At 32.0% G+C, this 20,709-nt stretch overlaps 1 pseudogene; it reads right to left on the bottom strand.

The window, feature by feature from the left end:
- Nucleotides 1-4,644: 4,644 nt before the first annotated feature.
- LOC144373799 (outer mitochondrial transmembrane helix translocase-like) lies at nucleotides 4,645-5,405 on the bottom strand (annotated as a pseudogene).
- Nucleotides 5,406-20,709: the final 15,304 nt, after the last annotated feature.

The following is a 20,709-nucleotide window of genomic DNA, read 5'->3' as shown; positions in this document are numbered from 1 at the left end:
TAATTGTTGTAGGATCAGAACTAATGTTCTTTCCAGGTCTTTACATCTCTAATCAGAAAATACAAGCCATCTCAAGTATGTAAACTTAACTCTATTATGGTTTTCAGAGATTACCATCATGACTTTTTAGTTAAACTCACTCATTCAGTGATGATCCTGCTAAACCTAACCACTCTATACATACAGGACCAGGAGCAGATATCTTCTTTTGTGAAAGTTAAGCACCTAGTGTCCAGTCATACAAAACTTCACCAAGAAAAGCTAGCCCAACATCTAATAATTTCCTGTGTTTAGGTCAGAAAATAATATTTAATATTTACATTTATGTGTAGTTAGGTTTAAATTTCTATTGTACCTTAACATCTTTTAAAAAATATTTTTTCCTTTAGTTGTAGATGGACACAGTACATTTACTTTATTTATATGTATTTTCTGTAGTGCTAAGGCTTGAACCCAATGCCTCATGCATGCCAGTCAAGCACTCTGTCACTGAGCCACAACCCCAGCCCTGTCTGTAACTTAACATCTTAAAACATAGTGAAATACTTGAGTAAGATACCAACTATTTGATATTTCAATCATACTTTCTTACAGAAAATATTTCAAGCCCCCAAAAACAATACCACAGAGAACACTTAGTCAATATCCCATAGTTACATGTATTTCAAGAGAGCCTCAGTCCTGTATTATTGAAAAAGAATCACTATTAACTGGTAATAAATAGGTAGATTGAAAATACAATGTTTTATGGGTAAAAATGAAGTATTCCTTGAAAATTTGACCCTATTTAGTTTCCAGAAAATAGCAGGCAAGGACAGGAAGAAAGCAAAATGCAGCAAAATATATATACGAATATATTATGTATGGCTTAATAAGCAGAGAAAAATAATGAGAAACCCCTTTATTACACATTTATGAATATTAGGATAGTTATTAAAAATGGGATTTTAACTTTGATATCTTATATTTTGCATTTGCCTTTTACATCATCTTCACAATCTTTTATAACTTTAATTTTTTTTAAATTGTAGATGGACACAATACCTTTATTTTCTTTGTCTATTTCTATGTGGTGCCAGGGATTGAATCCAGTGTCTCATGTATGCTAGGCAAACGCTCTACCACTGAGCTACAACCCAGCATCCATAACTTGCTTTTTTTTTAATCATTCAACTCAATATATTTGGAAATAATTTAAACATATAGTCAATATAAAGAATATTCACAAAGTATTTTGTAATCATTTTTAACAATGAATCTTTGAAATACATTTTGCATTCATAGCACATCTCAATTTGGACTGGCCATGTATCAAGTACTCAGTACCCCAGGTGGTTAGTGTCTACCATATTGGATAGCAGAGATCTATACTCTATACTGTTCAACTTTTCACATATTCTTCTAATTCAAACAGTGTGTTCAAACTCTTCAGTATGTTCAATCTCTTTTGAATTCTTTTCCCGTGAGTTACTCTTGCTATATAAATATATTTAACATACATTTTATGTATAATAAAAATCATGTATAATTTTTACTAATTTTTATTTTTTAATTAGTTATACATGACAGTAGATTGCATTTATGCAGTCTGATATATCATATATGGAATATAATTTCTCATTTTTCAGTCAGCATACTACAGTAATGCAACCACATCAATATTTATAGCAGCTCAATTCACAATAGCTAAATTGTGGAACCAATCTAGGTGTCCTTCAGTAGATAAATGGACAAAGAAAATGTGGTATATATACTTAATGGACTATTACTCAGCTCTAAAGAAGAGTGAAATTATGGTATTTGCCAGTAAATGGATGAAGTTGAAGAATATCATGCTAAGTGAAATAAGCCAATCCCAAAAAACTAAAGGCCAAATGTTTTCTCTAATATTCGGATACTAATTAACAATAAGGCAGGGAGGCACTAGAGAAAAATAACATTAACTTAGATTAGGAAGATGGAAGTAAAGGGAGTGGAGGGGAGGGCATGTGGGGATATGAAAGACAATAGAATGAAACAGACATTATTATTTTATGTATATATGTGACTGCATGACCAATATGATTCTATAACTTGCTTTTAATTATCTAAAATATACTCCTGCAATGTCCACCTCACAATTCAGAGCATAATTCAATGAATAAACTATCCAATAAGATCTTATGAGGAACACTGCTGAAGAAATTATATACAGAAACTCATGAGTAATGATGCACAGCTTCCAAAGAATTATAATGAAAACAAAAGTCTGTGAAACATAATTTAATCTTTCAGATAATTCTGAGGAAACTTAATATTGTGTTGTGTCATTTTCTTCATGTTTTGTTTAGGTACCTGACTAAACCTAATTCTGGTTAGACAAATTTTGAACAAAAAAGTTTCATATATACTCCACGTAGCATCAAATGACTATAAACACTACAGGAGAATTTTGTTATGCATATTTGAACTTAACTGGAGTATCAATTTATAATATCTAAGAAAAATTGAAACTACAAAATGTGTATGTTAGCACATAAACTAACGATTATTTATTTTAGACTATCATTCATTTGCTGATTAAATCATATGTGACTACAATTTAAAAATGCATATATTAAAATATATTTAATATTGTTTTTTAGTTGTAGATGCACACAATACCTTTATTTTTTATGTAGTGCTGAGAATTGAACTCAGTGCCTCACAAATGTGAGGTAAGAAGCATTCTACCACTGAGCCAAAACACCAGCCCCTAAAAATAAAATTTGAAAAAACATGATTATAATAGAACTATCTGAAACAAAAAGTTGTTTCTTTAAAAGGATAAAAAGACTGATAAACAGTTAGTCAAAGCAACCAAAATAGTGAAAAGATCTAAATTAATGAAAGTAGAAATGAAAAAGGAGATATCACCACAGACATCATGGAATTTCAGAGGATCATTGGGTACTCTTTTGAAAACACACTTCAATAAATGGAAAAGTCTAGATGAAATAGAAAAATAATAAAATAAAATAAAATAAAATAACACCTTGCAACAAAGGAAATCCAGCGACCAGATTCTCAGCTGAATTCTACCAGATCCATAAAAAAGAACCAATTCCCATGCTTCTCAAATTATTTCCCCAAATACAAAGGTGTAGTGCATTTCCAAATGCATTGTATGAAACTAGTATCATCCTGATATAAAAACCAGACAATGAAAAGTCAAGAAATGCAAACTATAGACCAATATCCCTAATAAATGTACATACAAAAATTTTCATATGAAATAGAATCCAATCAAATTAACAACATGACCTAATTGGTTTCATTACAGGGATGCAAGGATGGTTTAACATACAAAAAGTAATAAATTATATTCACCACATGACGAATTCTGGAAAAAAATCACAATTATCTCATTAGACACAGAGAAAGCCTTCAAAATATTCAGCATCCATTCAAAAAAAAAACAATGAAAAAACAAGGATAGAGGAAACTTGTCTCAACATCATAAAGGCTACCCACAATAAATCCAAAGCCAATATCATACTTAATGGGGAAATACAAAGTATTCCTTCTAAAACCATGTACAACAAAAGAATGTCCACCCTCATCCATCCTATTCAACTTAGTACTTGATATTTTAGCCAGATCATGTAGAAAGGAGGAGGAAATAAAAAGAATACAAACAGGAAAAGAAGTCAAATTATCTCCTTTTGCTGATGATGATCCAAAGAGTTCCACCAGAAGACTTCTACGGGTAATAAATAAATTCAGCAAAGTGCCAAGATTCAAAATCAGTTTATGAAAATCAAATAATCAACACCAACAATGAATTTGAGAAAGAATCAGAAAAAAATTTATTTACAACAACCTCAAAAAATTAAAGACCTATGTATAAATCTAACTGAGGAGGTAAAAGACACCCTGCATTGAAAATTATAGAACAATGAAGAAAGAAATTGAAGACATCAGAAGATGACCTATCATGTTCACAGACTGGCAGAACTAATATTGTTTAAATGGCCATATTACCAAAAGCAATTTACAGATTCAATTCAATTCTCATCAGAACACCAATGACATTCTTCACAGAACTAGAAAAAAAGTTCTAAAAATAATATGCAATAAAGGACACAAAATCCAATTTCAAAATATACTACAGATTCATAATAACAAAAACTGCATGGTCTTGGCATAAAAACAGGCAAACAGACTGATGGAACAGAACTGGAGACAGATACAGTCATTTGATCTTTGGAAAAGGCATCAAAAACATATGTTGGAGAAGGCAGCCTTTTTAACAAGTGCTACTGAGACCACTAGATATATATGTAGAAGAATGAAACTAGATCCCTATCTCTCACCCTGAACAAAATTCAACACAAATGGATCAATAACCTAGGAATCGGATCAGAAACTTTGCAAATGAGGAGAAAATGTAGGGTCAACACTTGTACATACAGTTGTAGGCAACAACTACCCTCAATAAGATTTCTAAAGCTTAGGAAATAATACCAAGTGTATTGTTTCTCTCTATTTTAGAGCAAGTGGGTAAATGTGGAATACTATAAGAATCATCCTTGTTATAGTCAAGTCAAGGTCCTAAGGACACTTAGTAGCTCCCATTACTATGATGTGGCAGTTGTGGTCAGTATTCAAAATAATCCTAGAGACTCATAAGCTGAGCTTAGCCAAAGCTGTAACTTCATAGTTAGAATGTGAGCAGTTTCATAGGAAGGAATATATTTCATCTATTCAGAGGATGGAAAGTTGTGACTTAATGACATGGGAGGAAACAGCAGCAGCCAAATTTTGAGATTCTGTATAATACTTACAAGGCTGAAGGTTAATAAATTGATGACTTGCTTTCTTGGCTGTAGCCTTGACAATCAATGTTTTACCAGAGGCTAGAGGATCATAAAGAATATCTTATTGGAGGCTGCAAGAAGCCTGAAATTCTCAAATACTTCTTCTATAGATAATATGACTGTTTTTCAGATCCATAAATGACATCACCTAAAACTGCTAAACCACTCCAAGTACCATACATGTTAAGAGGGTCTAATACATGAGCAGCAATATGCCCTTCATATTTCTGAAAGCTTCACATTTTGTGACTCTTTGTTTCATTATTTTTTCCTGCCTAATATTTAGAATATTTCTATACATAGTTTTCAATAAAAAATTAATGATTATGATTCATTTATGTTGTACTTAATATCTATATTTGGATTTCTATATTCGTATATATGTGTATTTAGGAGCTCTTATTTCTGAGCTTCTACTTTTTGTTTTCTAGTTTGAAGAAATGCATGTACCATCCATTTGTTAGTAAAGTATGTTACTGCATCAAATATCAAGCAGAAAATGAAACCATCAACTTCATTCCAACTCCAGTAAAGATAAAAAGCTTCAGTATGCACCTTCTTGATCATTAACCTCACAGCAGAAATGGAGGAACAGAAGACTGATTATATGTCAAAAGTACATTACACAGGGAAGCTTTCATAGAATGTGATTTTTTAAGTATTTCTACATTCTGATGCTGAGTTCTCCACTCTTAATGTACTAAAAGTTGAATTTTTCAATGTAGTTCAAGCCAGTTCTGTACATGAATGAAATTAAAGTATACATGCCAATTAATGAATGTAGTATAAGGGGCCCCCAAAAATTTGTGAACGGAAACATTTATGAGACTCTAAATTCCATCATCACTATATATAAGAAAAACCACTTCAGAAGTTGAGAAGTTAAAATGACATGGAAAATACAAAAGAAAGGCAGCATTAGAAAACACTAATTTCAATGGCTTCTAAGTATTCTAACATGATACATTCATCCTTCCACATCCATGGAGATATAATGCTGAGAACACTATGGCTTTCTAAAGTATCTGCCCCTTCTGTAGCACATGTTCAAATGGTTATTGCCAGTATTTACTCCTTACCATTTCTAGACAATTCTCCTTATCCATGACAGTTTTTTTTTCTACATAGGTTAGCATCACTATATAGTTACACTATAGTCAGTTTTTTATGTAGTTGGTCTCTCAGAACTTTTGCTCCCGTGATCATTTCTACTACATTATATATATTTATACACATTTATAATTTGACTCAAAAGGTAAACTTTTCTTATTTTTTCAACTGTTTCAATAGTTCATTCTTTTCAATGTTATTGACTATCAAACTCATAGGGTTAAACAGGTTAAAAAATAGACTGCGAAAAAATATTGGTAATAACACAATATTAGCTTCAATATAATTATGGTGAGAGATTATTATAGTAGCACATGTATAACTCCAATCTTCTGACTAAAGCAGCACTATGTTTTGAGTCATGAAACAATCAGAAAAATGGAAACAAATGTAGTCTGAAATAGGTTATTCAGACTAATAGAAGTTTTGGCAGAACTATGGTTGATTCACAGAACAGTTGGATTATAAACCACAATATTCAAATAAGGTAACTATTTATGATAATTACTAAAATGTTAACTTGCAAATAAAGCACAGAAAATAGCACTCTACTATAAGTTGATTCAAGTACAGTACAAGATAAAGCAGTATAATTAGAAGTCTATGTAGCTAACAGAATATCTTAGTCTCTGACATGTTAATACCAATGCAATAATGCAAGCACAGTTTAAATTCATTTTCAGTTAAGATAATTGTTCATGTTTTCTTTACAAATACTCATCTATCTGGAAGTATCCTTTCCTTAAATTTTCGATGTATTTTGTTAATATGTCCTATGTATTTACTTGGTAAGGGCTTCTCTAAAGTCCAATACTTGGAAGTTTTCTAGATTACTGAGTGAGCCGCCTTATGGTCCACAATGCTTTAGGCTACTTACATGGCTCTTTAGTTGCAAAACAAGCCCCTACTCTATTCACTGTCTTCACAACTCATGACAGTGTTGCCTCTACGAATCTGAGAAAGTTAGTATTTGCTTTCATTTTCTCAATATTGATAAAAATAACCAACAATACAATCTTCATATAAATAATTGTGTCTATCATGGTAAAATACAGATCATGGGATTGCAGGGTTGTATGTTTTGCACCACCTCATTACTAACTCAAATCTAAACTCTGAAACCAAATAATCAAATGTCCTTGTGAACTGCTCTCCTACCTTCTCCCATTTCCTTCCTGTAACATCCACTTTGGATATACTCACATGTATTACCATTGTAACATTCATTCCACATAAATTCATTATCTTTGTAGAAGCTTTCTCCATTTAAGCCAAAAACAATGCACTGCCTTATCTGGAAGCCTCTTTTCCCTACAACAGCAAGTAATAGAAACTAAGCCAGTGTTTCCGCCTCATGAAGGAAGGCAGGAAATTTGCTTTATTGTCTGTGTTGACATAGTAAATCATCACTCTTCCAGGAAAATGCCTTCCCAAGTTGTACAGAACTCTCTCTTGCTGACTCACACCATTCTGGTGGTATCTATAATGCATTTCAGTAGTGTAACTATGTGAATGTAGGTCAAGATAGTTCTTCATTATGTGAAATTGCTAGGTATGCAGCAGAGCATTTAATACTTAACCAAATAAATATCAATGGAATGTCCTAGTTACCATGACAAACTGCCCCCCACAAAACAACAACAACAACAAAAAATCCATACACATCATGTACTTCCAAATGCTTTGAGGGATAGTGGAAAGGGGAGGAATGGAGTACTGCTCTCAGCTGGTTACTAAAAGATATACTTTATAGATCTTATCTCGAAAACCTATCTGCCCAATAATCAGTAATTCCAAAATCTAAATTCTTCACTCTTTAGCTAAATCTACTCTGTCTTATAGTTCTTTCTTATATATTTAGATAAATCTACCCTGGGTTCTAACTTAATCAGAATACCTAGAAGTAGAGATTGAAAATAAAAAAAAATACAATGGTAAAAATTACAATTTCAAAGTGTCAAATGAAGAAGATTTAAAGGAAAGAATAATCAAAAAGTCTAAAGGTCAGAGATACCCAGAAGCAAGACCACTGCAGATGCCAATTCGGTCAACCCAGACCAAGTGTTCAGACATTCAGGTACACTCAAAGAAGTTCAAGATCAACTGAGAATAATAACGAGAAAACTATTCAATTAACTTATGTGGCCTCACTTCACTTGACCTGTAGAACATGTTTGGCAGCTTCTTCTCTAGGAATTTGGCACTAGTTATTTACTCAGCTTGGAATGTCCTTGTCTTGATGTTCAAAAGTCTCATTCTTTCATCTCCTTGAATTGCTGGCTCAGTTTTTTTCTTCTAGTAAAATTTACCCGATATTTAATTTTGCAGCTTCCCCCACTTACACATGTACTATCAATCCCCTTCAACTGAAATATATGTTTCTTCTTTCCAAAGCAATTATCAATTTTTGACACAATTTATTTTAATTCTTTACTACATTATTTCTGCCTGTTAGAATGTAAGCTCATTAGAAGAGAAAAATCTGTTTTTTCCACTGATATATCCCACGAACTTGGCATATAGCTACAGACCTCAGAAAACCTAACATTCAGAGATCAATAATTCTGACCTGCACCATGATGGATACAGGTTTTTATAGAGAATCCAGATATATCTCACCAAAACAAAAATGTGATTCTTTTAAAATACCAGGTTCTTTCATCATATAGCAGTCTCCCCCTTTTATCTGTAGAAGATATGTTCCATTATACCCAAGAGATGCCTGAAACCAAAAATAATATGAAACCTTATGTTTTTTCCTGATATATAAATGCCTATGATGAAGTTTAATTTATAAATTAGACATAGTAAGAGATTAAAGTAATAAAACAGGGCTGGGGATGTGGCTCAACCGGTAATGTGCTTGCCTGGCATGCATGGGGCGCTGGGTTTGATCCTCAGCACCACATAAAAATAAAGATGTTGTGTCTACCGAAAACTGAAAAATAATACTAAAAAAATCTCTCTCTTAAAAAAAGTTATATGTAATAAAACAGCAATTAAAACAATATATTTGCTACAGGGCTGGGGATATAGCTCAGTGGTAGAGCACTTGCCTAAAGTAAAGCCTGGGTTTGATCTCCAAGACAGAAAATGAGAGTCTGGGGTGGATAATACACTGTGAGTATTAAGTGGATATGTGGTCTCTCACCCTCTCAAAATATCTTATTAGGCTATCCTCAGTATTTGTTTGAAGATGGGAGATAACAGAATGCCTACATCATGAAAATACATGAAAGATAAAACACTGAGACAGAAGACTTGGGCTACTACTGACCTTCTTATGCTATTTGATACAACACAAGAAGGATCATATGCTTCAAATAATCCTGGTCAAGTCTGAAAATGTCTAATGCTAGATATCAGAAGCAGATGATAGTAATGGTTGGGGATCCTTGATGTTTCAAGATTTGTGAATGTTGGTTACATTGGAAATCTTCTTCCAAAAGAGCCTAATTTCATCACAATTAATACTTGATGTGGGCAATATCCTTGCTCCTAAATCAATTTCAATTCTGACAGAAATGTGGCAGTAGCTTTTTTAAAATTTTTATTGTTAGTTCTTCAAAACATTACAAAGCTCTTGACATACTATATTTCATACATTTGATTCAAGTGGGTTATGAACTCCCATTTTTACCCCATATACAGATTGCAGAATCTCATCGGTTACACATCCACTGTTTTACATATTGCCATACTAGTGTCTGTTGTATTCTGTTGCCATTCCTATCCTCTACTATCCCCCCTCCCCTCCCTTCCCCTCTCTCTCTACCCCATCTACTGTAATTCATTTCTCCCCCTTGTTTTTTTTCCCTTTCCTCTCACTTGCTCTTATATGTAATTTTGTATAACAATGAGGGTCTCCTTCCATTTCCATGCAATTTCCCTTCTCTCTACCTTTCCCTCCCACCTCTTATCCGTGTTTAATGTTAATCTTCTTTTCATGCTCTTCCTTTCTGCTCTGTTTTAATTGTTCTCCTTATATCAAAGAAGACATTTGGCATTTGTTTTTTAGGGATTGGCTAGCTTCACTTAGCATAATCTGCTCTAATGCCATCCATTTCCCTGCAAATTCCATGATTTTGTCATTTTTTAGTGCAGAGTAATACTCCATTGTGTATAAATGCCACATTTTTTAATCCATTCATCTATTGAAGGGCATCTAGATTGGTTACACAGTCTAGCTATTGTGAATTGTGCTGCTATGAACATCGATGTAGCGGTATCTCTACAGTACGCTCTTTTAAGGTCTTTAGGGAATAATCCAAGAAGGGGAATAGCTGGGTCAAATGGTGGTTCCATTTCCAGCTTTCCAAGAAATCTCCATACTGCTTTCCAAATTGGCTAAACCAATTTGCAGTCCCACCAGCAATGTACAAGTGTACCCTTTTCCCCACATCCTCGCCAGCCCTTGTTGTTGTTTGACTTCATAATGGCTGCCAATCTTACTGGAGGGAGATGGTATCTTAGGGTGGTTTTGATTTGCATTTCTCTGACTGCTAGAGATGGTGAGCATCTTTTTCATGTACTTGTTGATTGATTGTATGTCCTCCTCTGAGAAGTGCTTGTTCAGGTCCTTGGCCCATTTATTGATTGGGTTATTTGTTTTCTTATTGTTTAATTTTTTGAGTTCTTTGTATACTCTGGATATTAGGGCTCTATCTGAAGTGTGAGGGGTAAAAATTTGTTCCCAGGATGTAGGCTCCCTATTTACCTCTGTTATTGAAAACTTTTTAGTTTGAGTAAGTCCCATTTGTTGATTCTTGTTATTAACTCTTGTGCTATTAAGGAATTTGGAGCCCGACCCCACAATATGCAGGTTGGAGCCAACTTTTTCTTCTATCAGACGCAGAGTCTCTGGTTTGATATCAAGCTCCTTGATCCATTTTGAGTTATCTTTTGTGCATGGTGAGAGAAAGGGATTCAGTTTCATTATTAATAGTAAAATATAGACAGAGGACACAATTAGAGAATCAGTCATCTGCTATGTCACATCTTCATTCCAAAAGAAATTTCGGATAATCGTACATCATTCTACAATGTAAAAACAAATTTCCTAAAGATCCTTACCCCATTTCTATCCACTCATTCACATGTTCCTATTTCCTTTATGTGCAGGCCATCCAGCCTATAGACAATTCAATTAATCTTATAAGTGACATGCACAGGGGAAAAAAAAAACAGATGTGGCATTAAGATTTACAAAGTTATTGAAACTTTTTAACAAGTAAAACGCATCCTTATTTAGCTACATCAGAATGAGTAATAAAGGGGTTTACATATGTTCCAATTCTAAACCTATCAATCAAACCCATTTTATTCCTTTGGGAGCTTATTTACATGCATATTTATCAGCCTCACATGCTAATTCCCTGCTGTTTTATACCTGCAAGGCATGTTTATGAGTCATAATTGTTGATCTCATTTGATGTATTTCACTGAAGGAAGACATTATTCAGTTATGTGGCCTAATGTCAATGAGTTACGATGACCTGATCTTTCAAATGCAACTTGCTCTGTAATTTTTATTAGGATACATAACTTATTGTCCATGGGAAAGTAGTACACTAAACAAAAGAATAAATGTTTTAAATAAAGAATTTAGTTAATCATCTCATTTGTTGATCCATGCAATCTGAAATATAGTTATAAAATAAGCTGTGTCCCTCATGCAGTAGAGTGAGCCTTAGACTAAAGTGAAAGATTCTGAAGCTAACTTTGCAGATTCTTTCAGTACACACTAAAATTCATGTTCATTCATTCACTCCTATATGTTCCTTTTCTGTCATTTTGTTTTTCCCTCTCATTAAAGAGTTAGTGACTTTCTTAGGTTTTCTTACAAAAGCATGACTAGTGAAGCTATTTTTCCTCAACTGACTCAAAATGTTATTTGAGGCAGGAAGCCTTCCTAATATAAGAAAGTTGGGTAATGACAACTATTTGTGCAATCATATTCTCCCTTAGAAAACATTTATGAGTCATAAAAATCACTATTTCACATTATTTCCAATTTTAAAAAAAGTAAAAATATTATATGTAAAGTATAGCAGAATAAAATTTAACATTGGTATTAAAATAGCATAGGCTAAGATTTTTGCTAATGAGAAATAGAAATTGAATATGCTGAAATGTACCTATGTTTCTAAATATAAATCTAAATCGGTATTGTAATAAGCTTTACAATAATAGAATGACTTAGATAAATTATTACAAACCACATCCAATAGTATCACAAAGGCCTTGAAACAACATCTTCTGCACTACTGTGGAAAAAGTGAATGTTTTAAAAATTGATTTTTGCAACGCAAACTTCTCTAAGGGAAATGGTCTATGGTTTCCTCTACATGGCACATTTTGGATATGATCATGCTAGTAAAATGTGGGTCCCCTTGTAAGGGAATACCATGTTGGATTCAACAGGCACCATCATGCCAAAAGGAGAACGCACAATGCCTGGAGCTGCTGCTTTCTACTCTGTGATGGTGCCATTCACATGACAGCTGGATGGAATCACAACCCAGAAAATTAAGTATTAAGAGACAGGGTATACTGGGCATATAGATAAATGGAGCACAGTAGTCACTCTTTCTTCGGTGTACCTGTATTGTAAAAATGAATCATACTCTTAAAATGTACTTGAAAGTATTTTAATAGTGGGATTAAAATCTAAGAGCATAAGAAAATGATATTCTTATCAATTTTCTTTTGTTCTTTTTTGTTCATTTGAAAGCAATTTTATTGGATCACAGTTTTTTTTTAACAATAGTTTTTAAAGATATAACACATACACCATATAATTCATCCATTAGGTTGCAGAACGTTGTTTACATACTAAAAATCAATGAATTATACACTCTAAATGTACATTCTTTTGTTCTTAGGATAAAATAATTTTTAAAAAGTTTGACTAAGCAGTAAGTGAAAGAAACAGATTTTAAAGAAATAATTATACGTACAAAACACTGTGAAAGAAACTATCTAGCTTTCCCTGTTTTCTAGCAAGATCTAGGAAAGTTGACAAGTAATAGTACTATATTAAAAGCATTTTTTAAGATGAAGAATAAGTAAATTAATATTCAGTACATATATCCACAATACATGGGATTTTAATTGTATTTTAGAGCACTAGAATCTACATGTGCTAATAAAATTAAATTGATTTCCTCCTTTCTAGTACAGAGATTAAAAGCAATCAAAGTACATACTTGCTGCTGAAGGAGGTTAGAACATTAATAATTTCACATGGACCAAGAAATTCACCCTTTAAAGTATATACTAAAGTAAGTCAGAGCAACAGAACACACCAATAAATGATGATGTCAGTTGCAGGACACTATTTTCTATACTCATATTATGTAATTGGAAATTAAAATTCAATACTAATCTTGTATGTTTTAAAATACATTGAAGTTTATGAAAGATTTTTACTATACAAACCTTTCCACCTGTTCTAACTAAAATTGTTCATGACCTCTTGTTCACTTCCTACCCTTCCCCCATGCTTTATTTTTTTCCACAGTACTTATCATCATAGAACATATTTTCCTTATCATGTTAATCTTGCTTATTATCAGTCTTCCCTAAAATTGTAAACTTCTTTGGAGTAGAGATTATTGTCTGTATTCCCAGAACTTAAAAGGAGCTTGTTAGATAGAGAAAGGTACTCAAATATGAGGACAAATAATCTCTAGAAAAACAAGAACCTTAAGAGAGCTAGTACTGGATGCTTGATAGCTAAATTAAATTCTAAATATTAATATCATAATATATGTGGGCTGAGTCACCACAGCATCATAATCCATCGACTTAGTCATCATAGCTGGGCTATTTAATCCCTACAATAAAGCGAAAAAAATTCAGACTGCATATGTTTTCGATAAAAAACTAGAATGTGGAAAAGTAAAAACAAAAAAAACTATTTCAATTAAAATACAGAATAAAAGAAGACCATCACATTGGTTAACATTAAGGGTCACTATCTTGAAAGTGTATTTGAATAATAAGAAATGAAATGGAAAAAAACAGTTATTTGAGCAACTTCATGTCCTTAATATACCACCAAAAAATTTTGCTTTGGATTGAGTATTAAAATAATTAAGTACACTAAGGCAACATGAATTCATATACAAACAAACCTGTAGAACTAGAGTCCTTGAATGCTGCAGAATTCTTTATGTATTTATTTGGACTGTATTTCTAAAATGCAAATATAAAGACAATGAAGCTTAGGTACAATAATTGCCAAAGGTAGCATGGAAGGTTTGAACCTTTCTTATATTTCTACCAAAAGTAAAATTTGGAAGTGACTCTGCAGATCCACATACTTCATTTTCTTCATTTTCTTATGTTCTGGCCATAAGTCAACAAACAAAATTTGATGAGAATTTGCTTATGTATAAGATAGAAATGCCTGCTAATGGACAGATATCGAGGTTTTTCTGTTTCTTATTTTAACACAAAATAAATGTTCTAGCCGAATTCCCTCTTAAATTTTATTTCATTCTCCTAACAACTAACTAAATAAATAAAGGTCCACTTTTTACCCATTTAGAGTAATGCTTGAGGAAAAACAGTGGAATGGTTCTGACATAACTTTCCTAAAAACATATATGAATATACCACAGTGAATCTCTACATCATGTACAACCACAAGATTAGGATCCTAATTAGAATAAGACGTATTCCATCTTTGTATATATATGTCAAATTATACTCTACTGTCATGTATAACTAAAAAGTACATAAATAAAAAAATCATAATAATGTTGGAACAAACATTGTACAAACAAACATTGTTCAACAAGGGAGAAGCTGATAACTTTTTAAAAATTTTACTTATTTTTTTACTCTAATTAGTAAGATAATGACTTTTTAAACTTCATTTTTATGCCAGAAATGTAACTCACAAAAGTAAAGATTTCTGCTAAAGTAACTTAACAATGGGTAAACTGACATGGTAGAGAAAAATAGAAAATACATGTTAATCTATGAAATGCACATATACCCACATTTTGTAAAATTTGCTATTTTTGATTTACCATTTGATAATACAAAATAGTTAATACTTGTTCATCAAGACAGATTTGAGTTATAATATTGTAACAAAAAGCCTTCATCATAATGTTAGTTTATATTTTTCTCAGAGAAATGTTATCATATTTTTTGTTTTTCTGTGGACAAAATGGGGAAATATATCCTGTTTCCTATTAATTTTTTTTAAAAATGAACAATATGTAATTTCTTATACAGGTATCTGAAGTAAGTATGGATTAAGATATATTGACATCTGAAAACTAGAATCAATTTTCTGTCCATAAGAAAAAAGAAAACTGAAAGCTAAAAGAAACAAATAGTAACAAATAGTTAAGTATGGAAATATAAAGAACTACTCCAATCTTCAGAAGACATATTTTGACAGAGTGTCAAAAGATTAAGGATTCTACATTCAATCAACTATCCACAATTAAACTTTTTTTCCCAAATTTGAATGAATTCTCAATTCTCATACTAAAGACAAACCCTTATGAACTCATCTCTAAATATTGCATCTTAGGGTTCAGTTCTGCCTAACCTGCTCTATTTACATAATGTTCCTAAATCCAGTGCCAACCATAACCATATCTCAAGGCTTTACATATTCCCAGAATTCGAAATTCACATATGTATCTGTTCAGTAAACACCTCCTCAAAAATGTCTATCAGACATCCAAGATATTACCACAAAACAAACTAGATCTCTTTTCCCTGCTCCAATTTTAATTTTATATTTATTTACTTTATAGAATTATACATTTATATCAAACATTCTAGTAAACAGTTTCACGTCTCTTGTTAGTTGCTCAATACTGATGTCCAGGAATCTTTCTGCTTACATCTGTTTTCTTGCCATCCTGCAAATACTTCATAAATAAACAGTATTCTTGGCTCACTATAAAAATATATTCCATAGTTATTTAATTCTCTTCATTTTCAGTACCACTACTCCTAATCTAAACCCATTACCTATCCCCTAAGGACAGTATTCCCTCCTAACTCCTCTCTCCATTTCTACTGCCACCTACAAAGTATCTACAAAACAGCCCGAATGCTCTGCTAAAAAAAAAAAAAATGAAACACATTTCCTATTAAAATTCCAACAGGATTTTTGAGGATATAGAGAAAATAATTCTAATATTTATATGAAATGGCAAAGGTACTAGTAGCCAAAAATTTTTTTGAAAAGGAAGAATAAAATTAGAGGCCATTTACTACCTGACTTTAAGATCTAGTAGAGGAGTGTTTCTCAATGTTTTCATTATCATCTCCTTAAGGAACATTTTTAGATCATTCTTCTCATAATTGCTCCCTATCCACAAAAATCTAATCTACTGGGATGAACATGTTCTTTTGTACTTCATTCTGTTAATTTTCATATTGAATCATCCGTATATCTCAGATGAATCCCACTTGACCCTGGTGAATAATCCACCTAAAATATTGCTAGATTCAGTTTGCTACGATTTGAATAGTAAAGGAGTTTTGCATCTATGTTCATCAAGGATACTGAATTAGAGTTTTCTTTTTGTTACCTCCTTGTCTGGTTTTGGTATCAGGGTAATAATGCTAGCTTCATATAAAGTCTGGGAAAATTCTTTCTTTTTCTTTTAATATTGTGGATTAAACCCAGAAGGGCTTTAACACTGAGCTACATTCCCAGACCTTTTTATTTATTAATTTCATTTTCAAAAAGACTCTTGCTAAGTTGCTAAGGCTAGCCTTGCACTTGCAATCCTCCAGCTTCAGCCTCACAAATCTCTGGGATTATAGATGTGCATAATGGCAAGTGACTCCTCTCGTATTTTTTTCGAATAATTCAAAGAGTTTGTATTAGCTCTTCTTTAAATGTCTGGTAGAGCTCAGCTATGAAGCTATATGGTCCCGAGATTTTCTTTGAGGGAAGACTTTTATTGTTATTGATTTATCTCATTGTTACTTATCTATTCAGTTTTTTGTTTCTTCATGATTCACTCTTGTTATGATGTGTGTGTCCAGGAACTTAACAACTTCTTCAATATACTGGCATATAGTTCATGAAAACCTCCAAGGATCCTTTCGTCTTTCTGTGGTTTCAGTTGTAACATTTCCCTTTAAATCTGATTACTAATCTTTCTTTTCTTAGATGAGCTAAGGGATTGACAATTTCATTTATATTTTCAAATAAATTTTTTATTGATCTTTTCGTATTTTTTAACTATTTCATTTATTTCTGCTTTGGTATTTACTGGTTCTTTCCTTCTACTAATTTGAAGTATGGCTTGTTCTTGTTTTTCTAGTCCTTGAAATATAGCAACAAGGTTGTTGAAAGCTGTCTGCCTTCATCTGGAAAGTGCTGGGCACAAAACTCAGGGTCTCAGGATTGCTAAGCACACACTATACCACTGAGATATCCCCATAGACCCTTGGCTTTTTGGTAGGCATGTTTTGGCATAAACTTCCCTCCTCGTACTGTTTTTGCTGTATTTCATAGGTTTTGGTGTAGTTTATTTTCATGTTTCAAAGAATTTTTAAATTTCCTTCTTGATCCATTGGTTGCTCAGGATTAAGCTGTTTAATTTTGATGTATCCATATAATTTCCGAAGTTTTCTTGGTATTATTTTCTAATTTTAATGCACTGTGATTTGAAAAGATACTTGCTGCGATTTCCATTTTTTTTTTAATGAGACTTATACCATATATGGTCTATTCTGGAAAATGTTCCACATACTATTCAGAAGAATGTATTTTCTAGATGGAATATTCTGTAGATGTTGGTGAGGTCCATTGGTTCTAGAGTACAATTTAACTAACTCTGCCATTTTTTTGCTGATTTTGTTTGGATGATTTGTCCATTGCTGAAAGTGTGGTGTTAAAGTCCCCTACCATTACTCTATTTCATTCCCTCACTTTATGTAATCAATATTTATATATTTCAGTGGTGTGATATTGGGTGCACTGATATTTAGAAATATGTCCTCATACTGTACCAATGTCTTTAAAATTATAGAATGACCTTCCTCATCTTTTTCTAATCATAGCCATACTGATATAAAATAGATTTTAAATCAAAAAGCACTGGAGAGACTAATAAACTTTTTTAATGTAAAAACTTTAATCAACCCGTAAAGTAAATTAAAAAAAAAAAAAAAACTTCAAGTATTTTGACTGAAAAGCACTCTGAATCTATATATTAATTGGGGGAAAAACCTAAAGACTTCATTCTTGATCTCAGTGTGCTCTATGCACATATTGAGGTCTTGCTGAATTCTGATTTTTGGTGTTTTTGCAAGTACAACTTTTCTTGCATATTGACTTTGTAATAGCAAATATAGGTAATCTAAATATTCATTCTAATAACCACCTACATGTTCTTTTCTTGTATCTAATTTTAAAGAGAATAATTTTTAAGATTTAACCAATGAGGATGATTTTATTGTAGTTCTTTTCTAGATGCCCTTTTTTTACATTAAGGACAGTCTCGGATATCTTCTAGTCACATTTGTTGCCAGTAATTTTATCACAAAGTTATATAAATTTTTTAATTGTTTCCCCTACATCTACCAAAATGATCTTCCTTTTATTTGTTAATAAGGTGAATTACAGTAACATATTCTTCTAATCATGTATTCCCAGAATAAACAAATTCTTGATAAAATATCATCTTTTTATGCTGAATTCAGTTTACTAAAATTTTACTTGCACCTATATTTATGGGCAAGAATTATCTTTCTCATAAGTTCTTTGATACAACTATAAAGGTAATATTAGCCATGTAATATAAATTCCCTATTTTTCAATTCTGTGAAATTTTCTTACTATTGTTTTTCTTTGTTAAAAGACCACAGACTTATTTCTTCTTTTATATTGTCTCAGCTCTAACTTCATATATAGTTGTTTGTCCTTTACAAAACTCACTTCGTCAAATGACAAACTTTTCTCATAAAGAAACTATTTGCATATATTGTGTGTTATATTATATGTACACATCTTTATAAACATATGTATATGCCTACATAATGTTTCATGTATCGTAGTTTTTGATTAGTAAAATATGACCTAGAAACCAGTACACATACTCCAGTCTTCGAATACTTAATACGTTACTTTAAATGTAAGGGATTTCTTGAATCAATATTAACAATTTTTTTTCCTTATAGAAACGTATCCATTTCACCTTAAGTTTTCAAATCTGTATTCATGAAAATGTTCACAATACTATCACTTTCTTAGCCAGTTTATAATTTCTAAATGAATTTTACTATTTTCCAAGTTCAAAGGATCTTGCTGGAAACTTGCTGGAAATTATACTAAACTTGATAAAAGACCTTATCTAAAAACCATAACGTAAGTCATTTTGTAAATATTTTTAAGCTGGTAATTTGGGAAATACAGGAAACATATATTTTTCACCAGTCATCTTGTATTTGCAATTTTAGTTTTTTCCATAAATTTTGAAGTCTCTCTTATGTTCTCCAGTCATGCCATCTTTTTAACCAATCCTATAAAATATTTGTCATGTTTATTTATATTTTAGTTTAGTATCTAACAAATGAATGGTACTAATGGCCAAATAAGTCCTATTCTGAACACATACCATGTGGTTTTCTATCTCCTTTCTACAAGGGATAATGTCATTGAAGAAATACAGAGAATTCTAATCCATGAACATTAAAAGACTCATTTATAATCTGTCTTAATGTTTGACAGTAATTTCTGTACTTTTCAATGTCTTTTTTTAAAAAATGTTTCTAAGCATTTAATTCTTTTTAATGCTACTACAAGTAGACTTTTTTAATGTATAGATGTTATATACATAAAATCGTGTTATATATCTATAATGGGATTTTATTCAGCTTTAAAAAGGGAATTCTAATCATTTTGAAGACATAAGTGAAGTACAAAATTTTAATATCAAAACAATTTTCCTTATAGAGAGTACTAATGAAGTTCAGAGTTGTGGTTGTCAGGGGCTGGGTGTACTAGAAAATGAGTTGTTAAAAGGGTATAGTTTTCATCTTGTAAGATGAAAAGACTTCTAGACATTCATAGCACAATGTAAACATTTACTAAATTGTACACAAGAACACTGTAATGATTATAAATTTTGTTATTCGCATTTTAGAATTTTTAAAAAAAATAGTTCCCAATGATAAATCAGAGCATATTTCTGATTGTGAACTTTTTGGTGCTGAATGAGGTAGGAGTTTTGGTTTAAGACCTTCCCACATTCACTGCACTCAATGCTATCTCCAGTGAATTCTCCTATGTTTAATGAGGCTCAAGTTGTATCTAAAGACTTTCCAACATTCACTGCACTCATGAAGCTTTTCTCCAGGGTGAGCTCTCTGATGACTAACAAGTGTGGAACCGTCCATGAAGAATATCCCACATTTACTACAGTCATAATTTCTTTGTCTCTTGTGAACTTTTTGATGCTGAATGAGATGGGAATTTTTGCTAAAACCTTTCCCACATTTGGTGCACTCATACGACTTTTCTCCAATGTGATTTCTCTGGTGTCTAACTTGATTTTAGTTGTGCCTAAAGAATTTCCTACATTCACTGCATTCAGAAAGTTTTTCCCTGGTGAGAACTTTCTGATGAATAATAAGTGGGGAGCTGTTCATAAAGAATTTCCCACATTTGTTGCACTCATAAGGCCTTTCTCCAGTGTGTATTCTCTGATGAATAGTAAGTATGGAGTAAAACATAAAAACATTCCCACATTCACTACAACAATAA

Source organism: Ictidomys tridecemlineatus, unplaced genomic scaffold (assembly GCF_052094955.1).
Source record: "Ictidomys tridecemlineatus isolate mIctTri1 unplaced genomic scaffold, mIctTri1.hap1 Scaffold_497, whole genome shotgun sequence".
NCBI classification, from domain to species: Eukaryota; Metazoa; Chordata; class Mammalia; order Rodentia; family Sciuridae; genus Ictidomys; species Ictidomys tridecemlineatus.
Note: the sequence above shows the minus strand (reverse complement) of the source record. Positions and strands in the feature narration are given on the sequence as shown.